This window comes from Coffea arabica, chromosome 11e (assembly GCF_036785885.1).
Source record: "Coffea arabica cultivar ET-39 chromosome 11e, Coffea Arabica ET-39 HiFi, whole genome shotgun sequence".
Classification (NCBI taxonomy): Eukaryota; Viridiplantae; Streptophyta; class Magnoliopsida; order Gentianales; family Rubiaceae; genus Coffea; species Coffea arabica.
The window spans coordinates 32,685,809-32,709,544 of record NC_092331.1 but is presented as its reverse complement, the minus strand read 5'-3'; the positions used below and the strand labels follow the sequence as shown (position 1 = coordinate 32,709,544).

The 23,736-nt window shown below is 39.2% G+C and overlaps 19 non-coding genes across 19 annotated transcripts; all 19 read right to left on the bottom strand.

Annotated features, from left to right (window-relative positions):
• Window positions 1-800: 800 nt before the first annotated feature.
• Window positions 801-919, bottom strand: LOC140022582 (5S ribosomal RNA). Its single transcript, XR_011826564.1, has one exon. It is a non-coding gene; the product is annotated as a 5S ribosomal RNA (ribosomal RNA).
• Window positions 920-2,044: 1,125 nt separating this feature from the next.
• Window positions 2,045-2,164, bottom strand: LOC140031568 (5S ribosomal RNA). The gene has a single exon (XR_011835489.1). It is a non-coding gene; the product is annotated as a 5S ribosomal RNA (ribosomal RNA).
• A 1,135-nt stretch (window positions 2,165-3,299) lies between these two features.
• Window positions 3,300-3,418, bottom strand: LOC140022571 (5S ribosomal RNA). The gene has a single exon (XR_011826553.1). It is a non-coding gene; the product is annotated as a 5S ribosomal RNA (ribosomal RNA).
• A 1,125-nt stretch (window positions 3,419-4,543) lies between these two features.
• On the bottom strand, window positions 4,544-4,662 carry LOC140022560 (5S ribosomal RNA). The gene has a single exon (XR_011826542.1). It is a non-coding gene; the product is annotated as a 5S ribosomal RNA (ribosomal RNA).
• Window positions 4,663-5,787: 1,125 nt separating this feature from the next.
• Window positions 5,788-5,906, bottom strand: LOC140022549 (5S ribosomal RNA). The gene has a single exon (XR_011826531.1). It is a non-coding gene; the product is annotated as a 5S ribosomal RNA (ribosomal RNA).
• Window positions 5,907-7,041: 1,135 nt separating this feature from the next.
• LOC140022538 (5S ribosomal RNA) lies at window positions 7,042-7,160 on the bottom strand. The gene has a single exon (XR_011826520.1). It is a non-coding gene; the product is annotated as a 5S ribosomal RNA (ribosomal RNA).
• Window positions 7,161-8,295: 1,135 nt separating this feature from the next.
• Window positions 8,296-8,414, bottom strand: LOC140022526 (5S ribosomal RNA). The gene has a single exon (XR_011826508.1). It is a non-coding gene; the product is annotated as a 5S ribosomal RNA (ribosomal RNA).
• Window positions 8,415-9,429: 1,015 nt separating this feature from the next.
• On the bottom strand, window positions 9,430-9,548 carry LOC140022515 (5S ribosomal RNA). The gene has a single exon (XR_011826497.1). It is a non-coding gene; the product is annotated as a 5S ribosomal RNA (ribosomal RNA).
• A 1,135-nt stretch (window positions 9,549-10,683) lies between these two features.
• LOC140022504 (5S ribosomal RNA) lies at window positions 10,684-10,802 on the bottom strand. Its single transcript, XR_011826486.1, has one exon. It is a non-coding gene; the product is annotated as a 5S ribosomal RNA (ribosomal RNA).
• Window positions 10,803-11,618: 816 nt separating this feature from the next.
• On the bottom strand, window positions 11,619-11,737 carry LOC140031482 (5S ribosomal RNA). The gene has a single exon (XR_011835404.1). It is a non-coding gene; the product is annotated as a 5S ribosomal RNA (ribosomal RNA).
• Window positions 11,738-12,858: 1,121 nt separating this feature from the next.
• Window positions 12,859-12,977, bottom strand: LOC140022493 (5S ribosomal RNA). Its single transcript, XR_011826475.1, has one exon. It is a non-coding gene; the product is annotated as a 5S ribosomal RNA (ribosomal RNA).
• Window positions 12,978-14,099: 1,122 nt separating this feature from the next.
• Window positions 14,100-14,218, bottom strand: LOC140022481 (5S ribosomal RNA). The gene has a single exon (XR_011826463.1). It is a non-coding gene; the product is annotated as a 5S ribosomal RNA (ribosomal RNA).
• A 1,122-nt stretch (window positions 14,219-15,340) lies between these two features.
• Window positions 15,341-15,459, bottom strand: LOC140022470 (5S ribosomal RNA). The gene has a single exon (XR_011826452.1). It is a non-coding gene; the product is annotated as a 5S ribosomal RNA (ribosomal RNA).
• Window positions 15,460-16,581: 1,122 nt separating this feature from the next.
• Window positions 16,582-16,700, bottom strand: LOC140031481 (5S ribosomal RNA). Its single transcript, XR_011835403.1, has one exon. It is a non-coding gene; the product is annotated as a 5S ribosomal RNA (ribosomal RNA).
• Window positions 16,701-17,821: 1,121 nt separating this feature from the next.
• On the bottom strand, window positions 17,822-17,940 carry LOC140022459 (5S ribosomal RNA). The gene has a single exon (XR_011826441.1). It is a non-coding gene; the product is annotated as a 5S ribosomal RNA (ribosomal RNA).
• Window positions 17,941-19,062: 1,122 nt separating this feature from the next.
• Window positions 19,063-19,181, bottom strand: LOC140022448 (5S ribosomal RNA). Its single transcript, XR_011826430.1, has one exon. It is a non-coding gene; the product is annotated as a 5S ribosomal RNA (ribosomal RNA).
• A 1,122-nt stretch (window positions 19,182-20,303) lies between these two features.
• Window positions 20,304-20,422, bottom strand: LOC140022437 (5S ribosomal RNA). The gene has a single exon (XR_011826419.1). It is a non-coding gene; the product is annotated as a 5S ribosomal RNA (ribosomal RNA).
• Window positions 20,423-21,534: 1,112 nt separating this feature from the next.
• LOC140022426 (5S ribosomal RNA) lies at window positions 21,535-21,653 on the bottom strand. Its single transcript, XR_011826407.1, has one exon. It is a non-coding gene; the product is annotated as a 5S ribosomal RNA (ribosomal RNA).
• A 1,122-nt stretch (window positions 21,654-22,775) lies between these two features.
• On the bottom strand, window positions 22,776-22,894 carry LOC140031480 (5S ribosomal RNA). Its single transcript, XR_011835402.1, has one exon. It is a non-coding gene; the product is annotated as a 5S ribosomal RNA (ribosomal RNA).
• Window positions 22,895-23,736: the final 842 nt, after the last annotated feature.

The window sequence follows — 23,736 nt, the reverse complement described above, 5'->3', positions numbered from 1 at the left end:
GTCAGGTATGCTGACCCGAACCCGAAAATTTCAGGTTTACGGGGCGGCGGGTCGACCCGAAATGACCCGAAACTTAATTTTAATTTATTAATTTATCACTGTAATTTCTGATAAAATCAATTTCTCACAAAACTAATTACATAATCAAGTAATAAAAATTTAAATAAATGATTCCAAATCAAATCTAAAATAAATTAAACACCGTAAAAGTGTTTTATCCCAAGCAAAATATAAAATAAATTAAAACTATACAAAAGTGAAAAATAATATAATATATTATTTGTCCAAGTATAATAATTTCAACTTCACACAAATTAAATAAATTCGTTTAGGATTAAGTAATTAATGCCTTTGAAAAAAAGAATAACTTAGTTTAGTTAGATAAAATTATTTTTATGTTTATTAAATTATTTTTAATTCGTAAACGGGTCATATCAGGTCACCACGGGTTGACCCGAAATCGACCGGTTTTCTTTTCGGGTTCATCGGGTCCAACCCGATTCTGACCCGAATTCCCGAAACCTCAACCCAAACCCATTAATTTCGTGTTAGGTTCGTGTCGTGTTTTCATGTCGTGTCGAAAATTGCCACCCCTAGTTGCGGTGATACATTTGCGCCGACAAATTTGAGCGACGATCCGGGCTTTGATCGAGCCGTACCGTTCCTGATTTGTCTCGCGCCTTCAGATCCTCCTTCACGCTTCGACAAGAAGCAAAATATTAAGCAATCGTTCCGACGGAGCTAAATTACTACAGGATAAAGAACGAATAGGAAATTTGGATTTCGAAACAAAAAAGAGAGGGGTGCAACACGAGGACTTCCCAGGGGGTCACCCATCCTAGTACTACTCTCGCCCAAGCACGCTTAACTTCGGAGTTCTGATGGGATCCGGTGCATTAGTGCTGGTATGATCGCACCCGCCATGTTCCTTTCGCTTTATTCTTTTAAACTACCCCGTCCTGCGAAGCAGTGTGGCTTTTCTAGACCGAAATTCATTTTAAGCGTCAATTCAAGCATTTTCCTCTTATCCTTTTATTTATTTACTTTATATTTTTTTTTGTTATTGATTTGCACCCTGTTTTTTTCCCTCATCCCGCAACTCTAAATTATCATGAAATCAATCCTTCACGCTTGCAGTTAGGGGTGGCAATTCGGGTCCAAATCAGGTTGGCGGGTCGGGTTCGGGTCAACAGACCCGCCAGAAAATCTGTTGACCCGAACCCCGACCCGCCAACCCGTGACGGGTCAGGTATGCTGACCCGAACCCGAAAATTTCAGGTTTACGGGGCGGCGGGTCGACCCGAAATGACCCGAAACTTAATTTTAATTTATTAATTTATCACTGTAATTTCTGATAAAATCAATTTCTCACAAAACTAATTACATAATCAAGTAATAAAAATTTAAATAAATGATTCCAAATCAAATCTAAAATAAATTAAACACCGTAAAAGTGTTTTATCCCAAGCAAAATATAAAATAAATTAAAACAATACAAAAGTGAAAAATAATATAATATATTATTTGTCCAAGTATAATAATTTCAACTTCACACAAATTAAATAAATTCGTTTAGGATTAAGTAATTAATGCCTTTGAAAAAAAGAATAACTTAGTTTAGTTAGATAAAATTATTTTTATGTTTATTAAATTATTTTTAATTCGTAAACGGGTCATATCAGGTCACCACGGGTTGACCCGAAATCGACCGGTTTTCTTTTCGGGTTCATCGGGTCCAACCCGATTCTGACCCGAATTCCCGAAACCTCAACCCAAACCCATTAATTTCGTGTTAGGTTCGTGTCGTGTTTTCAGGTCGTGTCGAAAATTGCCACCCCTAGTTGCGGTGATACATTTGCGCCGACAAATTTGAGCGACGATCCGGGCTTTGATCGAGCCGTACCGTTCCTGATTTGTCTCGCGCCTTCAGATCCTCCTTCACGCTTCGACAAGAAGCAAAATATTAAGCAATCGTTCCGACGGAGCTAAATTACTACAGGATAAAGAACGAATAGGAAATTTGGATTTCGAAACAAAAAAGAGAGAGGTGCAACACGAGGACTTCCCAGGGGGTCACCCATCCTAGTACTACTCTCGCCCAAGCACGCTTAACTTCGGAGTTCTGATGGGATCCGGTGCATTAAGTGCTGGTATGATCGCACCCGCCATGTTCCTTTCGCTTTATTCTTTTAAACTACCCCGTCCTGCGAAGCAGTGTGGCTTTTCTAGACCGAAATTCATTTTAAGCGTCAATTCAAGCATTTTCCTCTTATCCTTTTATTTATTTACTTTATATTTTTTTTTGTTATTGATTTGCACCCTGTTTTTTTCCCTCATCCCGCAACTCTAAATTATCATGAAATCAATCCTTCACGCTTGCAGTTAGGGGTGGCAATTCGGGTCCAAATCAGGTTGGCGGGTCGGGTTCGGGTCAACAGACCCGCCAGAAAATCTGTTGACCCGAACCCCGACCCGCCAACCCGTGACGGGTCAGGTATGCTGACCCGAACCCGAAAATTTCAGGTTTACGGGGCGGCGGGTCGACCCGAAATGACCCGAAACTTAATTTTAATTTATTAATTTATCACTGTAATTTCTAATAAAATCAATTTCTCACAAAACTAATTACATAATCAAGTAATAAAAATTTAAATAAATGATTCCAAATCAAATCTAAAATAAATTAAACACCGTAAAAGTGTTTTATCCCAAGCAAAATATAAAATAAATTAAAACAATACAAAAGTGAAAAATAATATAATATATTATTTGTCCAAGTATAATAATTTCAACTTCACACAAATTAAATAAATTCGTTTAGGATTAAGTAATTAATGCCTTTGAAAAAAAGAATAACTTAGTTTAGTTAGATAAAATTATTTTTATGTTTATTAAATTATTTTTAATTCGTAAACGGGTCATATCGGGTCATATCAGGTCACCACGGGTTGACCCGAAATCGACCGGTTTTCTTTTCGGGTTCATCGGGTCCAACCCGATTCTGACCCGAATTCCCGAAACCTCAACCCAAACCCATTAATTTCGTGTTAGGTTCGTGTCGTGTTTTCAGGTCGTGTCGAAAATTGCCACCCCTAGTTGCGGTGATACATTTGCGCCGACAAATTTGAGCGACGATCCGGGCTTTGATCGAGCCGTACCGTTCCTGATTTGTCTCGCGCCTTCAGATCCTCCTTCACGCTTCGACAAGAAGCAAAATATTAAGCAATCGTTCCGACGGAGCTAAATTACTACAGGATAAAGAACGAATAGGAAATTTGGATTTCGAAACAAAAAAGAGAGGGGTGCAACACGAGGACTTCCCAGGGGGTCACCCATCCTAGTACTACTCTCGCCCAAGCACGCTTAACTTCGGAGTTCTGATGGGATCCGGTGCATTAGTGCTGGTATGATCGCACCCGCCATGTTCCTTTCGCTTTATTCTTTTAAACTACCCCGTCCTGCGAAGCAGTGTGGCTTTTCTAGACCGAAATTCATTTTAAGCGTCAATTCAAGCATTTTCCTCTTATCCTTTTATTTATTTACTTTATATTTTTTTTTGTTATTGATTTGCACCCTGTTTTTTTCCCTCATCCCGCAACTCTAAATTATCATGAAATCAATCCTTCACGCTTGCAGTTAGGGGTGGCAATTCGGGTCCAAATCAGGTTGGCGGGTCGGGTTCGGGTCAACAGACCCGCCAGAAAATCTGTTGACCCGAACCCCGACCCGCCAACCCGTGACGGGTCAGGTATGCTGACCCGAACCCGAAAATTTCAGGTTTACGGGGCGGCGGGTCGACCCGAAATGACCCGAAACTTAATTTTAATTTATTAATTTATCACTGTAATTTCTAATAAAATCAATTTCTCACAAAACTAATTACATAATCAAGTAATAAAAATTTAAATAAATGATTCCAAATCAAATCTAAAATAAATTAAACACCGTAAAAGTGTTTTATCCCAAGCAAAATATAAAATAAATTAAAACAATACAAAAGTGAAAAATAATATAATATATTATTTGTCCAAGTATAATAATTTCAACTTCACACAAATTAAATAAATTCGTTTAGGATTAAGTAATTAATGCCTTTGAAAAAAAGAATAACTTAGTTTAGTTAGATAAAATTATTTTTATGTTTATTAAATTATTTTTAATTCGTAAACGGGTCATATCAGGTCACCACGGGTTGACCCGAAATCGACCGGTTTTCTTTTCGGGTTCATCGGGTCCAACCCGATTCTGACCCGAATTCCCGAAACCTCAACCCAAACCCATTAATTTCGTGTTAGGTTCGTGTCGTGTTTTCAGGTCGTGTCGAAAATTGCCACCCCTAGTTGCGGTGATACATTTGCGCCGACAAATTTGAGCGACGATCCGGGCTTTGATCGAGCCGTACCGTTCCTGATTTGTCTCGCGCCTTCAGATCCTCCTTCACGCTTCGACAAGAAGCAAAATATTAAGCAATCGTTCCGACGGAGCTAAATTACTACAGGATAAAGAACGAATAGGAAATTTGGATTTCGAAACAAAAAAGAGAGGGGTGCAACACGAGGACTTCCCAGGGGGTCACCCATCCTAGTACTACTCTCGCCCAAGCACGCTTAACTTCGGAGTTCTGATGGGATCCGGTGCATTAGTGCTGGTATGATCGCACCCGCCATGTTCCTTTCGCTTTATTCTTTTAAACTACCCCGTCCTGCGAAGCAGTGTGGCTTTTCTAGACCGAAATTCATTTTAAGCGTCAATTCAAGCATTTTCCTCTTATCCTTTTATTTATTTACTTTATATTTTTTTTTGTTATTGATTTGCACCCTGTTTTTTTCCCTCATCCCGCAACTCTAAATTATCATGAAATCAATCCTTCACGCTTGCAGTTAGGGGTGGCAATTCGGGTCCAAATCAGGTTGGCGGGTCGGGTTCGGGTCAACAGACCCGCCAGAAAATCTGTTGACCCGAACCCCGACCCGCCAACCCGTGACGGGTCAGGTATGCTGACCCGAACCCGAAAATTTCAGGTTTACGGGGCGGCGGGTCGACCCGAAATGACCCGAAACTTAATTTTAATTTATTAATTTATCACTGTAATTTCTAATAAAATCAATTTCTCACAAAACTAATTACATAATCAAGTAATAAAAATTTAAATAAATGATTCCAAATCAAATCTAAAATAAATTAAACACCGTAAAAGTGTTTTATCCCAAGCAAAATATAAAATAAATTAAAACAATACAAAAGTGAAAAATAATATAATATATTATTTGTCCAAGTATAATAATTTCAACTTCACACAAATTAAATAAATTCGTTTAGGATTAAGTAATTAATGCCTTTGAAAAAAAGAATAACTTAGTTTAGTTAGATAAAATTATTTTTATGTTTATTAAATTATTTTTAATTCGTAAACGGGTCATATCAGGTCACCACGGGTTGACCCGAAATCGACCGGTTTTCTTTTCGGGTTCATCGGGTCCAACCCGATTCTGACCCGAATTCCCGAAACCTCAACCCAAACCCATTAATTTCGTGTTAGGTTCGTGTCGTGTTTTCAGGTCGTGTCGAAAATTGCCACCCCTAGTTGCGGTGATACATTTGCGCCGACAAATTTGAGCGACGATCCGGGCTTTGATCGAGCCGTACCGTTCCTGATTTGTCTCGCGCCTTCAGATCCTCCTTCACGCTTCGACAAGAAGCAAAATATTAAGCAATCGTTCCGACGGAGCTAAATTACTACAGGATAAAGAACGAATAGGAAATTTGGATTTCGAAACAAAAAAGAGAGGGGTGCAACACGAGGACTTCCCAGGGGGTCACCCATCCTAGTACTACTCTCGCCCAAGCACGCTTAACTTCGGAGTTCTGATGGGATCCGGTGCATTAGTGCTGGTATGATCGCACCCGCCATGTTCCTTTCGCTTTATTCTTTTAAACTACCCCGTCCTGCGAAGCAGTGTGGCTTTTCTAGACCGAAATTCATTTTAAGCGTCAATTCAAGCATTTTCCTCTTATCCTTTTATTTATTTACTTTATATTTTTTTTTGTTATTGATTTGCACCCTGTTTTTTTCCCTCATCCCGCAACTCTAAATTATCATGAAATCAATCCTTCACGCTTGCAGTTAGGGGTGGCAATTCGGGTCCAAATCAGGTTGGCGGGTCGGGTTCGGGTCAACAGACCCGCCAGAAAATCTGTTGACCCGAACCCCGACCCGCCAACCCGTGACGGGTCAGGTATGCTGACCCGAACCCGAAAATTTCAGGTTTACGGGGCGGCGGGTCGACCCGAAATGACCCGAAACTTAATTTTAATTTATTAATTTATCACTGTAATTTCTAATAAAATCAATTTCTCACAAAACTAATTACATAATCAAGTAATAAAAATTTAAATAAATGATTCCAAATCAAATCTAAAATAAATTAAACACCGTAAAAGTGTTTTATCCCAAGCAAAATATAAAATAAATTAAAACAATACAAAAGTGAAAAATAATATAATATATTATTTGTCCAAGTATAATAATTTCAACTTCACACAAATTAAATAAATTCGTTTAGGATTAAGTAATTAATGCCTTTGAAAAAAAGAATAACTTAGTTTAGTTAGATAAAATTATTTTTATGTTTATTAAATTATTTTTAATTCGTAAACGGGTCATATCGGGTCATATCAGGTCACCACGGGTTGACCCGAAATCGACCGGTTTTCTTTTCGGGTTCATCGGGTCCAACCCGATTCTGACCCGAATTCCCGAAACCTCAACCCAAACCCATTAATTTCGTGTTAGGTTCGTGTCGTGTTTTCAGGTCGTGTCGAAAATTGCCACCCCTAGTTGCGGTGATACATTTGCGCCGACAAATTTGAGCGACGATCCGGGCTTTGATCGAGCCGTACCGTTCCTGATTTGTCTCGCGCCTTCAGATCCTCCTTCACGCTTCGACAAGAAGCAAAATATTAAGCAATCGTTCCGACGGAGCTAAATTACTACAGGATAAAGAACGAATAGGAAATTTGGATTTCGAAACAAAAAAGAGAGGGGTGCAACACGAGGACTTCCCAGGGGGTCACCCATCCTAGTACTACTCTCGCCCAAGCACGCTTAACTTCGGAGTTCTGATGGGATCCGGTGCATTAGTGCTGGTATGATCGCACCCGCCATGTTCCTTTCGCTTTATTCTTTTAAACTACCCCGTCCTGCGAAGCAGTGTGGCTTTTCTAGACCGAAATTCATTTTAAGCGTCAATTCAAGCATTTTCCTCTTATCCTTTTATTTATTTACTTTATATTTTTTTTTGTTATTGATTTGCACCCTGTTTTTTTCCCTCATCCCGCAACTCTAAATTATCATGAAATCAATCCTTCACGCTTGCAGTTAGGGGTGGCAATTCGGGTCCAAATCAGGTTGGCGGGTCGGGTTCGGGTCAACAGACCCGCCAGAAAATCTGTTGACCCGAACCCCGACCCGCCAACCCGTGACGGGTCAGGTATGCTGACCCGAACCCGAAAATTTCAGGTTTACGGGGCGGCGGGTCGACCCGAAATGACCCGAAACTTAATTTTAATTTATTAATTTATCACTGTAATTTCTAATAAAATCAATTTCTCACAAAACTAATTACATAATCAAGTAATAAAAATTTAAATAAATGATTCCAAATCAAATCTAAAATAAATTAAACACCGTAAAAGTGTTTTATCCCAAGCAAAATATAAAATAAATTAAAACAATACAAAAGTGAAAAATAATATAATATATTATTTGTCCAAGTATAATAATTTCAACTTCACACAAATTAAATAAATTCGTTTAGGATTAAGTAATTAATGCCTTTGAAAAAAAGAATAACTTAGTTTAGTTAGATAAAATTATTTTTATGTTTATTAAATTATTTTTAATTCGTAAACGGGTCATATCGGGTCATATCAGGTCACCACGGGTTGACCCGAAATCGACCGGTTTTCTTTTCGGGTTCATCGGGTCCAACCCGATTCTGACCCGAATTCCCGAAACCTCAACCCAAACCCATTAATTTCGTGTTAGGTTCGTGTCGTGTTTTCAGGTCGTGTCGAAAATTGCCACCCCTAGTTGCGGTGATACATTTGCGCCGACAAATTTGAGCGACGATCCGGGCTTTGATCGAGCCGTACCGTTCCTGATTTGTCTCGCGCCTTCAGATCCTCCTTCACGCTTCGACAAGAAGCAAAATATTAAGCAATCGTTCCGACGGAGCTAAATTACTACAGGATAAAGAACGAATAGGAAATTTGGATTTCGAAACAAAAAAGAGAGGGGTGCAACACGAGGACTTCCCAGGGGGTCACCCATCCTAGTACTACTCTCGCCCAAGCACGCTTAACTTCGGAGTTCTGATGGGATCCGGTGCATTAGTGCTGGTATGATCGCACCCGCCATGTTCCTTTCGCTTTATTCTTTTAAACTACCCCGTCCTGCGAAGCAGTGTGGCTAACTCTAAATTATCATGAAATCAATCCTTCACGCTTGCAGTTAGGGGTGGCAATTCGGGTCCAAATCAGGTTGGCGGGTCGGGTTCGGGTCAACAGACCCGCCAGAAAATCTGTTGACCCGAACCCCGACCCGCCAACCCGTGACGGGTCAGGTATGCTGACCCGAACCCGAAAATTTCAGGTTTACGGGGCGGCGGGTCGACCCGAAATGACCCGAAACTTAATTTTAATTTATTAATTTATCACTGTAATTTCTAATAAAATCAATTTCTCACAAAACTAATTACATAATCAAGTAATAAAAATTTAAATAAATGATTCCAAATCAAATCTAAAATAAATTAAACACCGTAAAAGTGTTTTATCCCAAGCAAAATATAAAATAAATTAAAACAATACAAAAGTGAAAAATAATATAATATATTATTTGTCCAAGTATAATAATTTCAACTTCACACAAATTAAATAAATTCGTTTAGGATTAAGTAATTAATGCCTTTGAAAAAAAGAATAACTTAGTTTAGTTAGATAAAATTATTTTTATGTTTATTAAATTATTTTTAATTCGTAAACGGGTCATATCGGGTCATATCAGGTCACCACGGGTTGACCCGAAATCGACCGGTTTTCTTTTCGGGTTCATCGGGTCCAACCCGATTCTGACCCGAATTCCCGAAACCTCAACCCAAACCCATTAATTTCGTGTTAGGTTCGTGTCGTGTTTTCAGGTCGTGTCGAAAATTGCCACCCCTAGTTGCGGTGATACATTTGCGCCGACAAATTTGAGCGACGATCCGGGCTTTGATCGAGCCGTACCGTTCCTGATTTGTCTCGCGCCTTCAGATCCTCCTTCACGCTTCGACAAGAAGCAAAATATTAAGCAATCGTTCCGACGGAGCTAAATTACTACAGGATAAAGAACGAATAGGAAATTTGGATTTCGAAACAAAAAAGAGAGGGGTGCAACACGAGGACTTCCCAGGGGGTCACCCATCCTAGTACTACTCTCGCCCAAGCACGCTTAACTTCGGAGTTCTGATGGGATCCGGTGCATTAGTGCTGGTATGATCGCACCCGCCATGTTCCTTTCGCTTTATTCTTTTAAACTACCCCGTCCTGCGAAGCAGTGTGGCTTTTCTAGACCGAAATTCATTTTAAGCGTCAATTCAAGCATTTTCCTCTTATCCTTTTATTTATTTACTTTATATTTTTTTTTGTTATTGATTTGCACCCTGTTTTTTTCCCTCATCCCGCAACTCTAAATTATCATGAAATCAATCCTTCACGCTTGCAGTTAGGGGTGGCAATTCGGGTCCAAATCAGGTTGGCGGGTCGGGTTCGGGTCAACAGACCCGCCAGAAAATCTGTTGACCCGAACCCCGACCCGCCAACCCGTGACGGGTCAGGTATGCTGACCCGAACCCGAAAATTTCAGGTTTACGGGGCGGCGGGTCGACCCGAAATGACCCGAAACTTAATTTTAATTTATTAATTTATCACTGTAATTTCTAATAAAATCAATTTCTCACAAAACTAATTACATAATCAAGTAATAAAAATTTAAATAAATGATTCCAAATCAAATCTAAAATAAATTAAACACCGTAAAAGTGTTTTATCCCAAGCAAAATATAAAATAAATTAAAACAATACAAAAGTGAAAAATAATATAATATATTATTTGTCCAAGTATAATAATTTCAACTTCACACAAATTAAATAAATTCGTTTAGGATTAAGTAATTAATGCCTTTGAAAAAAAGAATAACTTAGTTTAGTTAGATAAAATTATTTTTATGTTTATTAAATTATTTTTAATTCGTAAACGGGTCATATCGGGTCATATCAGGTCACCACGGGTTGACCCGAAATCGACCGGTTTTCTTTTCGGGTTCATCGGGTCCAACCCGATTCTGACCCGAATTCCCGAAACCTCAACCCAAACCCATTAATTTCGTGTTAGGTTCGTGTCGTGTTTTCAGGTCGTGTCGAAAATTGCCACCCCTAGTTGCGGTGATACATTTGCGCCGACAAATTTGAGCGACGATCCGGGCTTTGATCGAGCCGTACCGTTCCTGATTTGTCTCGCGCCTTCAGATCCTCCTTCACGCTTCGACAAGAAGCAAAATATTAAGCAATCGTTCCGACGGAGCTAAATTACTACAGGATAAAGAACGAATAGGAAATTTGGATTTCGAAACAAAAAAGAGAGGGGTGCAACACGAGGACTTCCCAGGGGGTCACCCATCCTAGTACTACTCTCGCCCAAGCACGCTTAACTTCGGAGTTCTGATGGGATCCGGTGCATTAGTGCTGGTATGATCGCACCCGCCATGTTCCTTTCGCTTTATTCTTTTAAACTACCCCGTCCTGCGAAGCAGTGTGGCTTTTCTAGACCGAAATTCATTTTAAGCGTCAATTCAAGCATTTTCCTCTTATCCTTTTATTTATTTACTCTAATAAAATCAATTTCTCACAAAACTAATTACATAATCAAGTAATAAAAATTTAAATAAATGATTCCAAATCAAATCTAAAATAAATTAAACACCGTAAAAGTGTTTTATCCCAAGCAAAATATAAAATAAATTAAAACAATACAAAAGTGAAAAATAATATAATATATTATTTGTCCAAGTATAATAATTTCAACTTCACACAAATTAAATAAATTCGTTTAGGATTAAGTAATTAATGCCTTTGAAAAAAAGAATAACTTAGTTTAGTTAGATAAAATTATTTTTATGTTTATTAAATTATTTTTAATTCGTAAACGGGTCATATCGGGTCATATCAGGTCACCACGGGTTGACCCGAAATCGACCGGTTTTCTTTTCGGGTTCATCGGGTCCAACCCGATTCTGACCCGAATTCCCGAAACCTCAACCCAAACCCATTAATTTCGTGTTAGGTTCGTGTCGTGTCGAAAATTGCCACCCCTAGTTGCGGTGATACATTTGCGCCGACAAATTTGAGCGACGATCCGGGCTTTGATCGAGCCGTACCGTTCCTGATTTGTCTCGCGCCTTCAGATCCTCCTTCACGCTTCGACAAGAAGCAAAATATTAAGCAATCGTTCCGACGGAGCTAAATTACTACAGGATAAAGAACGAATAGGAAATTTGGATTTCGAAACAAAAAAGAGAGGGGTGCAACACGAGGACTTCCCAGGGGGTCACCCATCCTAGTACTACTCTCGCCCAAGCACGCTTAACTTCGTAGTTCTGATGGGATCCGGTGCATTAGTGCTGGTATGATCGCACCCGCCATGTTCCTTTCGCGTTATTCTTTTAAACTACCCCGTCCTGCGAAGCAGTGTGGCTTTTCTAGACCGAAATTCATTTTAAGCGTCAATTCAAGCATTTTCCTCTTATCCTTTTATTTATTTACCTTATATTTTTTTTTGTTATTGATTTGCACCCTGTTTTTTTCCCTCATCCCGCAACTCTAAATTATCATGAAATCAATCCTTCACGCTTGCAGTTAGGGGTGGCAATTCGGGTCCAAATCAGGTTGGCGGGTCGGGTTCGGGTCAACAGACCCGCCAGAAAATCTGTTGACCCGAACCCCGACCCGCCAACCCGTGACGGGTCAGGTATGCTGACCCGAACCCGAAAATTTCAGGTTTACGGGGCGGCGGGTCGACCCGAAATGACCCGAAACTTAATTTAATTTATTAATTTATCACTGTAATTTCTAATAAAATCAATTTCTCACAAAACTAATTACATAATCAAGTAATAAAAATTTAAATAAATGATTCCAAATCAAATCTAAAATAAATTAAACACCGTAAAAGTGTTTTATCCCAAGCAAAATATAAAATAAATTAAAACAATACAAAAGTGAAAAATAATATAATATATTATTTGTCCAAGTATAATAATTTCAACTTCACACAAATTAAATAAATTCGTTTAGGATTAAGTAATTAATGCCTTTGAAAAAAAGAATAACTTAGTTTAGTTAGATAAAATTATTTTTATGTTTATTAAATTATTTTTAATTCGTAAACGGGTCATATCGGGTCATATCAGGTCACCACGGGTTGACCCGAAATCGACCGGTTTTCTTTTCGGGTTCATCGGGTCCAACCCGATTCTGACCCGAATTCCCGAAACCTCAACCCAAACCCATTAATTTCGTGTTAGGTTCGTGTCGTGTCGAAAATTGCCACCCCTAGTTGCGGTGATACATTTGCGCCGACAAATTTGAGCGACGATCCGGGCTTTGATCGAGCCGTACCGTTCCTGATTTGTCTCGCGCCTTCAGATCCTCCTTCACGCTTCGACAAGAAGCAAAATATTAAGCAATCGTTCCGACGGAGCTAAATTACTACAGGATAAAGAACGAATAGGAAATTTGGATTTCGAAACAAAAAAGAGAGGGGTGCAACACGAGGACTTCCCAGGGGGTCACCCATCCTAGTACTACTCTCGCCCAAGCACGCTTAACTTCGGAGTTCTGATGGGATCCGGTGCATTAGTGCTGGTATGATCGCACCCGCCATGTTCCTTTCGCGTTATTCTTTTAAACTACCCCGTCCTGCGAAGCAGTGTGGCTTTTCTAGACCGAAATTCATTTTAAGCGTCAATTCAAGCATTTTCCTCTTATCCTTTTATTTATTTACCTTATATTTTTTTTTGTTATTGATTTGCACCCTGTTTTTTTCCCTCATCCCGCAACTCTAAATTATCATGAAATCAATCCTTCACGCTTGCAGTTAGGGGTGGCAATTCGGGTCCAAATCAGGTTGGCGGGTCGGGTTCGGGTCAACAGACCCGCCAGAAAATCTGTTGACCCGAACCCCGACCCGCCAACCCGTGACGGGTCAGGTATGCTGACCCGAACCCGAAAATTTCAGGTTTACGGGGCGGCGGGTCGACCCGAAATGACCCGAAACTTAATTTTAATTTATTAATTTATCACTGTAATTTCTAATAAAATCAATTTCTCACAAAACTAATTACATAATCAAGTAATAAAAATTTAAATAAATGATTCCAAATCAAATCTAAAATAAATTAAACACCGTAAAAGTGTTTTATCCCAAGCAAAATATAAAATAAATTAAAACAATACAAAAGTGAAAAATAATATAATATATTATTTGTCCAAGTATAATAATTTCAACTTCACACAAATTAAATAAATTCGTTTAGGATTAAGTAATTAATGCCTTTGAAAAAAAGAATAACTTAGTTTAGTTAGATAAAATTATTTTTATGTTTATTAAATTATTTTTAATTCGTAAACGGGTCATATCGGGTCATATCAGGTCACCACGGGTTGACCCGAAATCGACCGGTTTTCTTTTCGGGTTCATCGGGTCCAACCCGATTCTGACCCGAATTCCCGAAACCTCAACCCAAACCCATTAATTTCGTGTTAGGTTCGTGTCGTGTCGAAAATTGCCACCCCTAGTTGCGGTGATACATTTGCGCCGACAAATTTGAGCGACGATCCGGGCTTTGATCGAGCCGTACCGTTCCTGATTTGTCTCGCGCCTTCAGATCCTCCTTCACGCTTCGACAAGAAGCAAAATATTAAGCAATCGTTCCGACGGAGCTAAATTACTACAGGATAAAGAACGAATAGGAAATTTGGATTTCGAAACAAAAAAGAGAGGGGTGCAACACGAGGACTTCCCAGGGGGTCACCCATCCTAGTACTACTCTCGCCCAAGCACGCTTAACTTCGGAGTTCTGATGGGATCCGGTGCATTAGTGCTGGTATGATCGCACCCGCCATGTTCCTTTCGCGTTATTCTTTTAAACTACCCCGTCCTGCGAAGCAGTGTGGCTTTTCTAGACCGAAATTCATTTTAAGCGTCAATTCAAGCATTTTCCTCTTATCCTTTTATTTATTTACCTTATATTTTTTTTTGTTATTGATTTGCACCCTGTTTTTTTCCCTCATCCCGCAACTCTAAATTATCATGAAATCAATCCTTCACGCTTGCAGTTAGGGGTGGCAATTCGGGTCCAAATCAGGTTGGCGGGTCGGGTTCGGGTCAACAGACCCGCCAGAAAATCTGTTGACCCGAACCCCGACCCGCCAACCCGTGACGGGTCAGGTATGCTGACCCGAACCCGAAAATTTCAGGTTTACGGGGCGGCGGGTCGACCCGAAATGACCCGAAACTTAATTTTAATTTATTAATTTATCACTGTAATTTCTAATAAAATCAATTTCTCACAAAACTAATTACATAATCAAGTAATAAAAATTTAAATAAATGATTCCAAATCAAATCTAAAATAAATTAAACACCGTAAAAGTGTTTTATCCCAAGCAAAATATAAAATAAATTAAAACAATACAAAAGTGAAAAATAATATAATATATTATTTGTCCAAGTATAATAATTTCAACTTCACACAAATTAAATAAATTCGTTTAGGATTAAGTAATTAATGCCTTTGAAAAAAAGAATAACTTAGTTTAGTTAGATAAAATTATTTTTATGTTTATTAAATTATTTTTAATTCGTAAACGGGTCATATCGGGTCATATCAGGTCACCACGGGTTGACCCGAAATCGACCGGTTTTCTTTTCGGGTTCATCGGGTCCAACCCGATTCTGACCCGAATTCCCGAAACCTCAACCCAAACCCATTAATTTCGTGTTAGGTTCGTGTCGTGTCGAAAATTGCCACCCCTAGTTGCGGTGATACATTTGCGCCGACAAATTTGAGCGACGATCCGGGCTTTGATCGAGCCGTACCGTTCCTGATTTGTCTCGCGCCTTCAGATCCTCCTTCACGCTTCGACAAGAAGCAAAATATTAAGCAATCGTTCCGACGGAGCTAAATTACTACAGGATAAAGAACGAATAGGAAATTTGGATTTCGAAACAAAAAAGAGAGGGGTGCAACACGAGGACTTCCCAGGGGGTCACCCATCCTAGTACTACTCTCGCCCAAGCACGCTTAACTTCGGAGTTCTGATGGGATCCGGTGCATTAGTGCTGGTATGATCGCACCCGCCATGTTCCTTTCGCGTTATTCTTTTAAACTACCCCGTCCTGCGAAGCAGTGTGGCTTTTCTAGACCGAAATTCATTTTAAGCGTCAATTCAAGCATTTTCCTCTTATCCTTTTATTTATTTACTTTATATTTTTTTTTGTTATTGATTTGCACCCTGTTTTTTTCCCTCATCCCGCAACTCTAAATTATCATGAAATCAATCCTTCACGCTTGCAGTTAGGGGTGGCAATTCGGGTCCAAATCAGGTTGGCGGGTCGGGTTCGGGTCAACAGACCCGCCAGAAAATCTGTTGACCCGAACCCCGACCCGCCAACCCGTGACGGGTCAGGTATGCTGACCCGAACCCGAAAATTTCAGGTTTACGGGGCGGCGGGTCGACCCGAAATGACCCGAAACTTAATTTTAATTTATTAATTTATCACTGTAATTTCTAATAAAATCAATTTCTCACAAAACTAATTACATAATCAAGTAATAAAAATTTAAATAAATGATTCCAAATCAAATCTAAAATAAATTAAACACCGTAAAAGTGTTTTATCCCAAGCAAAATATAAAATAAATTAAAACAATACAAAAGTGAAAAATAATATAATATATTATTTGTCCAAGTATAATAATTTCAACTTCACACAAATTAAATAAATTCGTTTAGGATTAAGTAATTAATGCCTTTGAAAAAAAGAATAACTTAGTTTAGTTAGATAAAATTATTTTTATGTTTATTAAATTATTTTTAATTCGTAAACGGGTCATATCGGGTCATATCAGGTCACCACGGGTTGACCCGAAATCGACCGGTTTTCTTTTCGGGTTCATCGGGTCCAACCCGATTCTGACCCGAATTCCCGAAACCTCAACCCAAACCCATTAATTTCGTGTTAGGTTCGTGTCGTGTCGAAAATTGCCACCCCTAGTTGCGGTGATACATTTGCGCCGACAAATTTGAGCGACGATCCGGGCTTTGATCGAGCCGTACCGTTCCTGATTTGTCTCGCGCCTTCAGATCCTCCTTCACGCTTCGACAAGAAGCAAAATATTAAGCAATCGTTCCGACGGAGCTAAATTACTACAGGATAAAGAACGAATAGGAAATTTGGATTTCGAAACAAAAAAGAGAGGGGTGCAACACGAGGACTTCCCAGGGGGTCACCCATCCTAGTACTACTCTCGCCCAAGCACGCTTAACTTCGTAGTTCTGATGGGATCCGGTGCATTAGTGCTGGTATGATCGCACCCGCCATGTTCCTTTCGCGTTATTCTTTTAAACTACCCCGTCCTGCGAAGCAGTGTGGCTTTTCTAGACCGAAATTCATTTTAAGCGTCAATTCAAGCATTTTCCTCTTATCCTTTTATTTATTTACCTTATATTTTTTTTTGTTATTGATTTGCACCCTGTTTTTTTCCCTCATCCCGCAACTCTAAATTATCATGAAATCAATCCTTCACGCTTGCAGTTAGGGGTGGCAATTCGGGTCCAAATCAGGTTGGCGGGTCGGGTTCGGGTCAACAGACCCGCCAGAAAATCTGTTGACCCGAACCCCGACCCGCCAACCCGTGACGGGTCAGGTATGCTGACCCGAACCCGAAAATTTCAGGTTTACGGGGCGGCGGGTCGACCCGAAATGACCCGAAACTTAATTTAATTTATTAATTTATCACTGTAATTTCTAATAAAATCAATTTCTCACAAAACTAATTACATAATCAAGTAATAAAAATTTAAATAAATGATTCCAAATCAAATCTAAAATAAATTAAACACCGTAAAAGTGTTTTATCCCAAGCAAAATATAAAATAAATTAAAACAATACAAAAGTGAAAAATAATATAATATATTATTTGTCCAAGTATAATAATTTCAACTTCACACAAATTAAATAAATTCGTTTAGGATTAAGTAATTAATGCCTTTGAAAAAAAGAATAACTTAGTTTAGTTAGATAAAATTATTTTTATGTTTATTAAATTATTTTTAATTCGTAAACGGGTCATATCGGGTCATATCAGGTCACCACGGGTTGACCCGAAATCGACCGGTTTTCTTTTCGGGTTCATCGGGTCCAACCCGATTCTGACCCGAATTCCCGAAACCTCAACCCAAACCCATTAATTTCGTGTTAGGTTCGTGTCGTGTCGAAAATTGCCACCCCTAGTTGCGGTGATACATTTGCGCCGACAAATTTGAGCGACGATCCGGGCTTTGATCGAGCCGTACCGTTCCTGATTTGTCTCGCGCCTTCAGATCCTCCTTCACGCTTCGACAAGAAGCAAAATATTAAGCAATCGTTCCGACGGAGCTAAATTACTACAGGATAAAGAACGAATAGGAAATTTGGATTTCGAAACAAAAAAGAGAGGGGTGCAACACGAGGACTTCCCAGGGGGTCACCCATCCTAGTACTACTCTCGCCCAAGCACGCTTAACTTCGGAGTTCTGATGGGATCCGGTGCATTAGTGCTGGTATGATCGCACCCGCCATGTTCCTTTCGCGTTATTCTTTTAAACTACCCCGTCCTGCGAAACAGTGTGGCTTTTCTAGACCGAAATTCATTTTAAGCGTCAATTCAAGCATTTTCCTCTTATCCTTTTATTTATTTACCTTATATTTTTTTTTGTTATTGATTTGCACCCTGTTTTTTTCCCTCATCCCGCAACTCTAAATTATCATGAAATCAATCCTTCACGCTTGCAGTTAGGGGTGGCAATTCGGGTCCAAATCAGGTTGGCGGGTCGGGTTCGGGTCAACAGACCCGCCAGAAAATCTGTTGACCCGAACCCCGACCCGCCAACCCGTGACGGGTCAGGTATGCTGACCCGAACCCGAAAATTTCAGGTTTACGGGGCGGCGGGTCGACCCGAAATGACCCGAAACTTAATTTTAATTTATTAATTTATCACTGTAATTTCTAATAAAATCAATTTCTCACAAAACTAATTACATAATCAAGTAATAAAAATTTAAATAAATGATTCCAAATCAAATCTAAAATAAATTAAACACCGTAAAAGTGTTTTATCCCAAGCAAAATATAAAATAAATTAAAACAATACAAAAGTGAAAAATAATATAATATATTATTTGTCCAAGTATAATAATTTCAACTTCACACAAATTAAATAAATTCGTTTAGGATTAAGTAATTAATGCCTTTGAAAAAAAGAATAACTTAGTTTAGTTAGATAAAATTATTTTTATGTTTATTAAATTATTTTTAATTCGTAAACGGGTCATATCGGGTCATATCAGGTCACCACGGGTTGACCCGAAATCGACCGGTTTTCTTTTCGGGTTCATCGGGTCCAACCCGATTCTGACCCGAATTCCCGAAACCTCAACCCAAACCCATTAATTTCGTGTTAGGTTCGTGTCGTGTCGAAAATTGCCACCCCTAGTTGCGGTGATACATTTGCGCCGACAAATTTGAGCGACGATCCGGGCTTTGATCGAGCCGTACCGTTCCTGATTTGTCTCGCGCCTTCAGATCCTCCTTCACGCTTCGACAAGAAGCAAAATATTAAGCAATCGTTCCGACGGAGCTAAATTACTACAGGATAAAGAACGAATAGGAAATTTGGATTTCGAAACAAAAAAGAGAGGGGTGCAACACGAGGACTTCCCAGGGGGTCACCCATCCTAGTACTACTCTCGCCCAAGCACGCTTAACTTCGGAGTTCTGATGGGATCCGGTGCATTAGTGCTGGTATGATCGCACCCGCCATGTTCCTTTCGCGTTATTCTTTTAAACTACCCCGTCCTGCGAAGCAGTGTGGCTTTTCTAGACCGAAATTCATTTTAAGCGTCAATTCAAGCATTTTCCTCTTATCCTTTTATTTATTTACTTTATATTTTTTTTTGTTATTGATTTGCACCCTGTTTTTTTCCCTCATCCCGCAACTCTAAATTATCATGAAATCAATCCTTCACGCTTGCAGTTAGGGGTGGCAATTCGGGTCCAAATCAGGTTGGCGGGTCGGGTTCGGGTCAACAGACCCGCCAGAAAATCTGTTGACCCGAACCCCGACCCGCCAACCCGTGACGGGTCAGGTATGCTGACCCGAACCCGAAAATTTCAGGTTTACGGGGCGGCGGGTCGACCCGAAATGACCCGAAACTTAATTTTAATTTATTAATTTATCACTGTAATTTCTAATAAAATCAATTTCTCACAAAACTAATTACATAATCAAGTAATAAAAATTTAAATAAATGATTCCAAATCAAATCTAAAATAAATTAAACACCGTAAAAGTGTTTTATCCCAAGCAAAATATAAAATAAATTAAAACAATACAAAAGTGAAAAATAATATAATATATTATTTGTCCAAGTATAATAATTTCAACTTCACACAAATTAAATAAATTCGTTTAGGATTAAGTAATTAATGCCTTTGAAAAAAAGAATAACTTAGTTTAGTTAGATAAAATTATTTTTATGTTTATTAAATTATTTTTAATTCGTAAACGGGTCATATCGGGTCATATCAGGTCACCACGGGTTGACCCGAAATCGACCGGTTTTCTTTTCGGGTTCATCGGGTCCAACCCGATTCTGACCCGAATTCCCGAAACCTCAACCCAAACCCATTAATTTCGTGTTAGGTTCGTGTCGTGTCGAAAATTGCCACCCCTAGTTGCGGTGATACATTTGCGCCGACAAATTTGAGCGACGATCCGGGCTTTGATCGAGCCGTACCGTTCCTGATTTGTCTCGCGCCTTCAGATCCTCCTTCACGCTTCGACAAGAAGCAAAATATTAAGCAATCGTTCCGACGGAGCTAAATTACTACAGGATAAAGAACGAATAGGAAATTTGGATTTCGAAACAAAAAAGAGAGGGGTGCAACACGAGGACTTCCCAGGGGGTCACCCATCCTAGTACTACTCTCGCCCAAGCACGCTTAACTTCGGAGTTCTGATGGGATCCGGTGCATTAGTGCTGGTATGATCGCACCCGCCATGTTCCTTTCGCGTTATTCTTTTAAACTACCCCGTCCTGCGAAGCAGTGTGGCTTTTCTAGACCGAAATTCATTTTAAGCGTCAATTCAAGCATTTTCCTCTTATCCTTTTATTTATTTACTTTATATTTTTTTTTGTTAATGATTTGCACCCTGTTTTTTTCCCTCATCCCGCAACTCTAAATTATCATGAAATCAATCCTTCACGCTTGCAGTTAGGGGTGGCAATTCGGGTCCAAATCAGGTTGGCGGGTCGGGTTCGGGTCAACAGACCCGCCAGAAAATCTGTTGACCCGAACCCCGACCCGCCAACCCGTGACGGGTCAGGTATGCTGACCCGAACCCGAAAATTTCAGGTTTACGGGGCGGCGGGTCGACCCGAAATGACCCGAAACTTAATTTTAATTTATTAATTTATCACTGTAATTTCTAATAAAATCAATTTCTCACAAAACTAATTACATAATCAAGTAATAAAAATTTAAATAAATGATTCCAAATCAAATCTAAAATAAATTAAACACCGTAAAAGTGTTTTATCCCAAGCAAAATATAAAATAAATTAAAACAATACAAAAGTGAAAAATAATATAATATATTATTTGTCCAAGTATAATAATTTCAACTTCACACAAATTAAATAAATTCGTTTAGGATTAAGTAATTAATGCCTTTGAAAAAAAGAATAACTTAGTTTAGTTAGATAAAATTATTTTTATGTTTATTAAATTATTTTTAATTCGTAAACGGGTCATATCAGGTCACCACGGGTTGACCCGAAATCGACCGGTTTTCTTTTCGGGTTCATCGGGTCCAACCCGATTCTGACCCGAATTCCCGAAACCTCAACCCAAACCCATTAATTTCGTGTTAGGTTCGTGTCGTGTCGAAAATTGCCACCCCTAGTTGCGGTGATACATTTGCGCCGACAAATTTGAGCGACGATCCGGGCTTTGATCGAGCCGTACCGTTCCTGATTTGTCTCGCGCCTTCAGATCCTCCTTCACGCTTCGACAAGAAGCAAAATATTAAGCAATCGTTCCGACGGAGCTAAATTACTACAGGATAAAGAACGAATAGGAAATTTGGATTTCGAAACAAAAAAGAGAGGGGTGCAACACGAGGACTTCCCAGGGGGTCACCCATCCTAGTACTACTCTCGCCCAAGCACGCTTAACTTCGGAGTTCTGATGGGATCCGGTGCATTAGTGCTGGTATGATCGCACCCGCCATGTTCCTTTCGCGTTATTCTTTTAAACTACCCCGTCCTGCGAAGCAGTGTGGCTTTTCTAGACCGAAATTCATTTTAAGCGTCAATTCAAGCATTTTCCTCTTATCCTTTTATTTATTTACTTTATATTTTTTTTTGTTATTGATTTGCACCCTGTTTTTTTCCCTCATCCCGCAACTCTAAATTATCATGAAATCAATCCTTCACGCTTGCAGTTAGGGGTGGCAATTCGGGTCCAAATCAGGTTGGCGGGTCGGGTTCGGGTCAACAGACCCGCCAGAAAATCTGTTGACCCGAACCCCGACCCGCCAACCCGTGACGGGTCAGGTATGCTGACCCGAACCCGAAAATTTCAGGTTTACGGGGCGGCGGGTCGACCCGAAATGACCCGAAACTTAATTTTAATTTATTAATTTATCACTGTAATTTCTAATAAAATCAATTTCTCACAAAACTAATTACATAATCAAGTAATAAAAATTTAAATAAATGATTCCAAATCAAATCTAAAATAAATTAAACACCGTAAAAGTGTTTTATCCCAAGCAAAATATAAAATAAATTAAAACAATACAAAAGTGAAAAATAATATAATATATTATTTGTCCAAGTATAATAATTTCAACTTCACACAAATTAAATAAATTCGTTTAGGATTAAGTAATTAATGCCTTTGAAAAAAAGAATAACTTAGTTTAGTTAGATAAAATTATTTTTATGTTTATTAAATTATTTTTAATTCGTAAACGGGTCATATCGGGTCATATCAGGTCACCACGGGTTGACCCGAAATCGACCGGTTTTCTTTTCGGGTTCATCGGGTCCAACCCGATTCTGACCCGAATTCCCGAAACCTCAACCCAAACCCATTAATTTCGTGTTAGGTTCGTGTCGTGTCGAAAATTGCCACCCCTAGTTGCGGTGATACATTTGCGCCGACAAATTTGAGCGACGATCCGGGCTTTGATCGAGCCGTACCGTTCCTGATTTGTCTCGCGCCTTCAGATCCTCCTTCACGCTTCGACAAGAAGCAAAATATTAAGCAATCGTTCCGACGGAGCTAAATTACTACAGGATAAAGAACGAATAGGAAATTTGGATTTCGAAACAAAAAAGAGAGGGGTGCAACACGAGGACTTCCCAGGGGGTCACCCATCCTAGTACTACTCTCGCCCAAGCACGCTTAACTTCGTAGTTCTGATGGGATCCGGTGCATTAGTGCTGGTATGATCGCACCCGCCATGTTCCTTTCGCGTTATTCTTTTAAACTACCCCGTCCTGCGAAGCAGTGTGGCTTTTCTAGACCGAAATTCATTTTAAGCGTCAATTCAAGCATTTTCCTCTTATCCTTTTATTTATTTACTTTATATTTTTTTTTGTTAATGATTTGCACCCTGTTTTTTTCCCTCATCCCGCAACTCTAAATTATCATGAAATCAATCCTTCACGCTTGCAGTTAGGGGTGGCAATTCGGGTCCAAATCAGGTTGGCGGGTCGGGTTCGGGTCAACAGACCCGCCAGAAAATCTGTTGACCCGAACCCCGACCCGCCAACCCGTGACGGGTCAGGTATGCTGACCCGAACCCGAAAATTTCAGGTTTACGGGGCGGCGGGTCGACCCGAAATGACCCGAAACTTAATTTTAATTTATTAATTTATCACTGTAATTTCTAATAAAATCAATTTCTCACAAAACTAATTACATAATCAAGTAATAAAAATTTAAATAAATGATTCCAAATCAAATCTAAAATAAATTAAACACCGTAAAAGTGTTTTATCCCAAGCAAAATATAAAATAAATTAAAACAATACAAAAGTGAAAAATAATATAATATATTATTTGTCCAAGTATAATAATTTCAACTTCACACAAATTAAATAAATTCGTTTAGGATTAAGTAATTAATGCCTTTGAAAAAAAGAATAACTTAGTTTAGTTAGATAAAATTATTTTTATGTTTATTAAATTATTTTTAATTCGTAAACGGGTCATATCGGGTCATATCAGGTCACCACGGGTTGACCCGAAATCGACCGGTTTTCTTTTCGGGTTCATCGGGTCCAACCCGATTCTGAC